The following is a 6,000-nucleotide window of genomic DNA, read 5'->3' on the forward strand; positions in this document are numbered from 1 at the left end:
TTATCATCCATCCCAAAAACCATCTACGTAAAATTTTGCAAAATTTTATTGTTGTCAAGAAAAAGCTTAACTATGAATTACGTAATTTCAGTCAAATTAATTATAGAATAACGTCAGCTTTGCTATTAAAGAATAACGTCAGCTTTGGTAATAAATACAGCCACTTATTATGAAAGCCCATAGTAAAACAGAGTAAGTATATTCATGTCGCAGTTCGATGTAGCGGTCAAATGGCAATCCAGTAACAGAAAAAAAGGTAAGGAACAATTTTGGGTTATTGCAGATAACAACTGAGGGCCACGACGACGACACATTCTATGTTTCGTAGAAATAACCAGAAAATCACTTTTAATAAGCAGCAATTAAATTTGTATGCGAAGATAGAGAGAAGAGAATAAATTTCAGAGGGAAGATTTCATTTGTTATTAAGCAAGAGACAGAAATCCTAAGAAAAGGTTACACAGTTTGCTGTAAAAGGGAAGGTTATCAATAACACAAGAGGTATAGAGGAGACGGGAAGATTTCACTCTGTTTTATGTCTCCCTTTTTTATCGCCTTATATGTAACATTTTCTTCTTGTATTAGCTGTCACGTGACTCGGTTGAAGAGCGGCGGATTGTGCCACTGACAGCCCTCCCTTGTCCATATGGGGCAGTGGAATGAAATCGCAACAAAGAAAAAAAAAAACACTATAACCAACTACAGAAGTAAGCTTTTCCGTGTTACCTTCAAGTATTCCTGATTTAACTAGAATATCCATAATTCCCCCTTCATATATCATGTTACAGTTCACCGTCACCACACCAAGATTACATGGAAAGGGGGGGGGGGGAGGGGCATGCCACTCTCCAACAAGTCTTTACCAGTAATTAAATGGCGGAAAAATTACGAGTATAGGATGGCGTAACATGGGGAAAATGAAATTTTCATTATTCACTCACTGTATTTAACATTTATTTACAAAAATGGTTCAAATGGCTCTGAGCACTATGGGACTTGACTTCTGAGGTCATCAGTCCCCTAGAACTACTTAAACCTAACTAACCTAAGGACATCACACTTATCCATGCCCGAGGCAGGATTCGAACCTGCGACCGTAGCGGTCAACGCGGTTCCAAACTGAAGCACCTAGAAAAACACGGCCACACCGGCCGGCCATTTACTTACCATTCCTTTAAAAATCACATAATAGCTTGTATTAAACACAGTTCAATCACTCATTCTGCAAACTTATTTCATAATTATGGCACTTTTAAACTGCAAATCCTCTAAGTGATGTCTTGAATCTTCACGATTCTCTCTCAAGAGTCTTGATGTGGACAGATACGGATAGTCGGAACTGTGTCTGCATAATCACAAGATTTATTAAACATTTTTGCTGTCACTAGTTACAAGCAATGTAATTGACAGAGTAGTTTTGCTAATATATCCTGTAATGAAAGACACTCAATGGGGGATGTTTCACATTTGCAGAAACGATTCCACTTAAGTACTTAATTTCATCGAAACACTTAGAAACTAACCTTCGCCAGAAGATGATGGGTACGAAACTCACTGAAACGTCGCGCCAAGACGACGCCAGCACTCGGCTGATAACCCGAGAAGAATTCATTGACTAAACTCTCGTCCGACAAAGACAGTCTAAAGACCAGTGGCAATTTCTCCAGATCTGTTGACAATGATATTTTGAATTATCGCTATACTGAGTGACTGAAATGTAGTTCGGGTACATGTAAACTTCACAATACGTTAGAATTCGTTTTCTAAACACGAACTTTTACGGTACTGTATGGCTTCTTACACGTTACATTATTAATATTTTCGCAATTGTTTATTTAATACAAAATAAAAGCCAACTGGGGAACAAACGGGAACCATATTTATTAATGACCGTTTAGTTTAGGTGCTCCTTTCTCCGTAGGCAAGTGTAGCTTTTTCATATGGTGATAAATCGCAGGAGTCACAGAAATTGCAGTGGTAGGGTGCGGAGGGATACAAGACCTGGATTTGTTAACTGCGACAAATCACACTTAAGAATAACAGTTACTGTAAAGCAGAATTCACAGAAATCACTGATATGAGAAAATCGCAGTTTAGCCCATCACTATACCTGATAAATCGTTACTGCCTCTCAAAAGCAAACAAAATACGCAGTGGTTAGAGGCACCTGTTTGTGGTGAAATTTTTTGCCCGATTTCGTCTTTTATAAAAAGTTATTTCGGTATATTTTTCGCTAGTTTTTTTTTCCATTTCGTCAATAATTTCGCTAAATTTTATTTCCACTTTTCAGCAGTAAAAGATAAAGGAAATACATTTGTGGCACATTTGCTGTGAAAAATCTTTTATTTTACGTAAATTGAAAAAGCATAAAAGTTATAAATCTTATTAAAACACAAAAACCAAATCATGAAAGTTTGGAAAACATTTCTCCTGTCCTAGTCTATGTACACTACACACAACTCAGTCTGAGAAAGACAAGGATACCGTGAGTTCCATATTACTGGGAGTCCGATCTGTTATCCAGCCAGACAGTATATTGCAGTATCTAGAAAATGATCTCTCACTATCAACATTACTGACTGGGATCCACAAAGTCTTCACTTCAGCTTCCACAAAAAGTCGATAGTTTGCTTTCAGCGAAAGATAAATACCAATCACATCAACATCTTTACCTTCTCTACAAGTACTAGCTACCAAATCACTAAACAATGCGTGTGGTACAAGAAATTCTGACGTTGGAAGTTCTTGTAGAATCGGAATTTTCTTTATCAGCTGAGAGATTTCAGCACTATCTGAATTGCCTTTGTTATGTTTCTCGGATCAAACAATTTACCTATGGAAGAAATGACAATTTTTCCTGTGTCACACTCCATCAAGTAGTTCAGTTTGTAAGACTTGCTCTTCCTATGTACTGGAAGAGTGATGTTAACTGTACTTGCATATGCTCTGGCAGTTTAAGAAGTTTTTCTGAGGTTGTCTCGGAAAAAAAGCATCCTCTAGTAACTTAAAGCTCTTTGCAAGGTCACCAAGCTTAGACTGCAGAAGATAAATTAACCCTCTAATGTCAGCAGAAAATTTCAACATTTTGAGCAGTCATCAATAATAAAAATAGCTAGGCATTGAATTTTTTTGCTTCAGCAGAAGCCAAAGCTTAAAATAATTGACAGCTACACTCTCATCCTCAACAGTTTGAACAAACGCTGCTATATCACAGAAATATTCTCCAAGGTACTCGACACTTTCGAACCACGAGTTCCACCTGGTGATGACAGGAACAGAGAAAAGTTTAGCTTTTGTGGGTACACCTACATATGAGGGCTATCCATAAAGTACATTACGTTTTGGAATTAAAAATAAATAAAATATTGGAAATTTTTTATTATATACAGATGAAAGCCACACTTAAATACTACTTTTCTACATAGTTACCATTTAAATTAAGGCACTTATCGTATCGATGGACGAGCTCGGAAATTCCTTGGTCGTAAAATTCGGCCGCCTGCGCCTTCAACCACGTGGTTATCTCTTCTTCAAGCTGTGCGTCGTCATCAAAACGCTGCATAGCCAACCACTTCTTCTTCGTTGCTGGGAATAAGTGGAAGTCGCTCGGTGCCAGGTCGGGACTGTACGGCGGATGAGGAAACGACTCCCACTTAAAAGATTCGAGAACTTCACGAGTGCCATTTGCCGTGTGGTCCCGGGCGTTGTCGTGAATCGGCAAGATCTTTGAGCCCAACTTTCCCCTGCGCTTGTTTTGTAATGCTCTTCTGAGGTTGTGCAGAGTTTGGCAATACCTTTGAGAGTTTATTGTAGTGCCTCTTTCCAGGAAATCCACAAAAATCACACCTTTTCTGTCCCAAAAGACAGTCATTACGTGGTTGAAGGCGCAGGCGGCCGAATTTTACGACAAAGGAATTTCCAAGCTCGTCCATCGCTACGATAAGTGCCTTAATTTAAATGGCAACTATGTAGAAAAGTAGTACTGAAGTGTGGCTTTCACCTGTGTATAATAAAAAAATTTCCAATACTTTATTTATTTTTAATTCCAAAACGTAATGTACTTTGTGGATAGCCCTCGTATTTCTGAGCTAACAACTGAACGTATGTATGCTTTCTCTTTCGGGTATTAAGGAAGATGTGTTTTGTCTGCAAAACACAATGGTTCAAATCACAAAGTTCCACAACCCACACATTGCCAACCAAATTTAATTTATGAGCCCAGCATTGTGTGTGTGTGTACTAATCCTTCTGAAATTAAAACCCTAACTGCATTTATACACTAGCCCATATAACGGGCTGAATCTGAAGTTATAGAAACTACATTTCTGTACTGAATTTCAAGTTTCTGTATTACACTCATAATTGCTTGTGCACGTCCTGTAATAACTTTCACTCCCCCGACAAATAATTTCTGAACCGCACCATCGCCACAACTAAGAACTTTTATCAGAACCACGAACACTCACTCCCTTTTCTGTCTGTCGTTTCATCACAAAGAACTGAAACTCTTTCGTCTTTCACGGCTCCTTTTAATCTTTCCTCTTCTTCTTTGATGAATCGAGGTATGTAACCTTCCCGTAGTTTTCCAGCTGAGGGTAAGTCTCCAGCACCTTAAAAATGTCAATAGAACTGCTGTTAGAGCACTATGTAACGAATTAAATTACCACACTACCCGATTACAAGACTTTTTTTGGAGGGTGCTCATGGAGAAATTATTTTTAATATCGGCCCATTCCGACCAACAAAAATTATTGGCTATTGAGATTACCTAATCTTTTCTGCGATCAGCAGACGGTAAATTAATTATTACACAAACCTGGTATGTATTTGTTCATCCATTCTCTCAGCTTCGGATGATCAACTTTTTCCATCGGAATGTTAGCCTCAATGAAAGCTCGAGTAGTCGATAAAATGAATTCTTCTTTCTCATTTTTCGCTCGTTTTGCCGCCGCAGTGACTTCCGTGAGCGTAGCTTGTCTTTTTATACCAGTAGTCGTTAGCGCCTTCTCCTTGTGGGAAGAAATGTTATTAATGTGTTTCAGGCACGTGTCCTTCCTCTGCCACTCATTACGCACATTGCAGTATTTGCACACAAGTATCTTCCTACTTTTGTCGAAAACATAAAATTCTTCTGACGAAAATTCCTTTTCTCGGTCGAAAACAACTGCCAATTATTCGAATGCGGTGGCTTGTGCGCATGTGCAGTAATCCCGAACCCGTTCGAAGGCGAGTTATCATTCTCCCATCCTTCTGAAATAGACGGTTATTGCATCCACTAGAGTTGTGGCGATTCGTGAATGAGTCAAATGAACGACTCTAAATAAAGAATCGAATCGTGATACGGAGGAATCGTCGTTCAAAAGAATCGTAAGAACGATTGCGTGTTTCCGAGTCGTGACGATTCCAAGTTCCAACGATTCAGCGATTCTTAGCACGCTATGCTTCGGAGGCAACTTCCGAATCATGCCGAATGATTACGACCGCCAGATGGCAGTCAAGTGGAGAATGCGTGTGAACAAACAACAAAGGAAGCTCGGAACGAACAAACGAAGTTCGTGGGCCGTAATATTACTCGTGAAAACCAAGCTCACACTAGGCGCCAGGCGGTGTCGTCTTCTCAAGTAAATAGTAGTGACAGCAGCAAGTTCTCAGACAAATTAAAGGCAAAATACCTATGCTTTGTATTTAGAAGAAATGAAAGTCAGCTAAATTTGCCTTGTGGGAGGGCTGTCAGCTGCGTTATGAACTACAAGGGTGATGTGGACTTGGAAAGACATCTTAGCACAGAAAAACATAGGATGATATGAGCCAAACCACGTCTGCCTCACTGCTACATTTTGTTACTATAAAACAGACGTCTGTAGTTAGATACGTTCAAGCCACACAACCAAACTGGCATACCACTTAATTTTGCACCACATATCGACTTCTCTTTCCCGCATACTGAAATAAAACAATAGATGCAATCAAATAAAACGTGACCTTTCATCAATTAAGGCA

The sequence above is a fragment of the Schistocerca cancellata genome, chromosome 11 (assembly GCF_023864275.1).
Source record: "Schistocerca cancellata isolate TAMUIC-IGC-003103 chromosome 11, iqSchCanc2.1, whole genome shotgun sequence".
Taxonomy (NCBI): domain Eukaryota; kingdom Metazoa; phylum Arthropoda; class Insecta; order Orthoptera; family Acrididae; genus Schistocerca; species Schistocerca cancellata.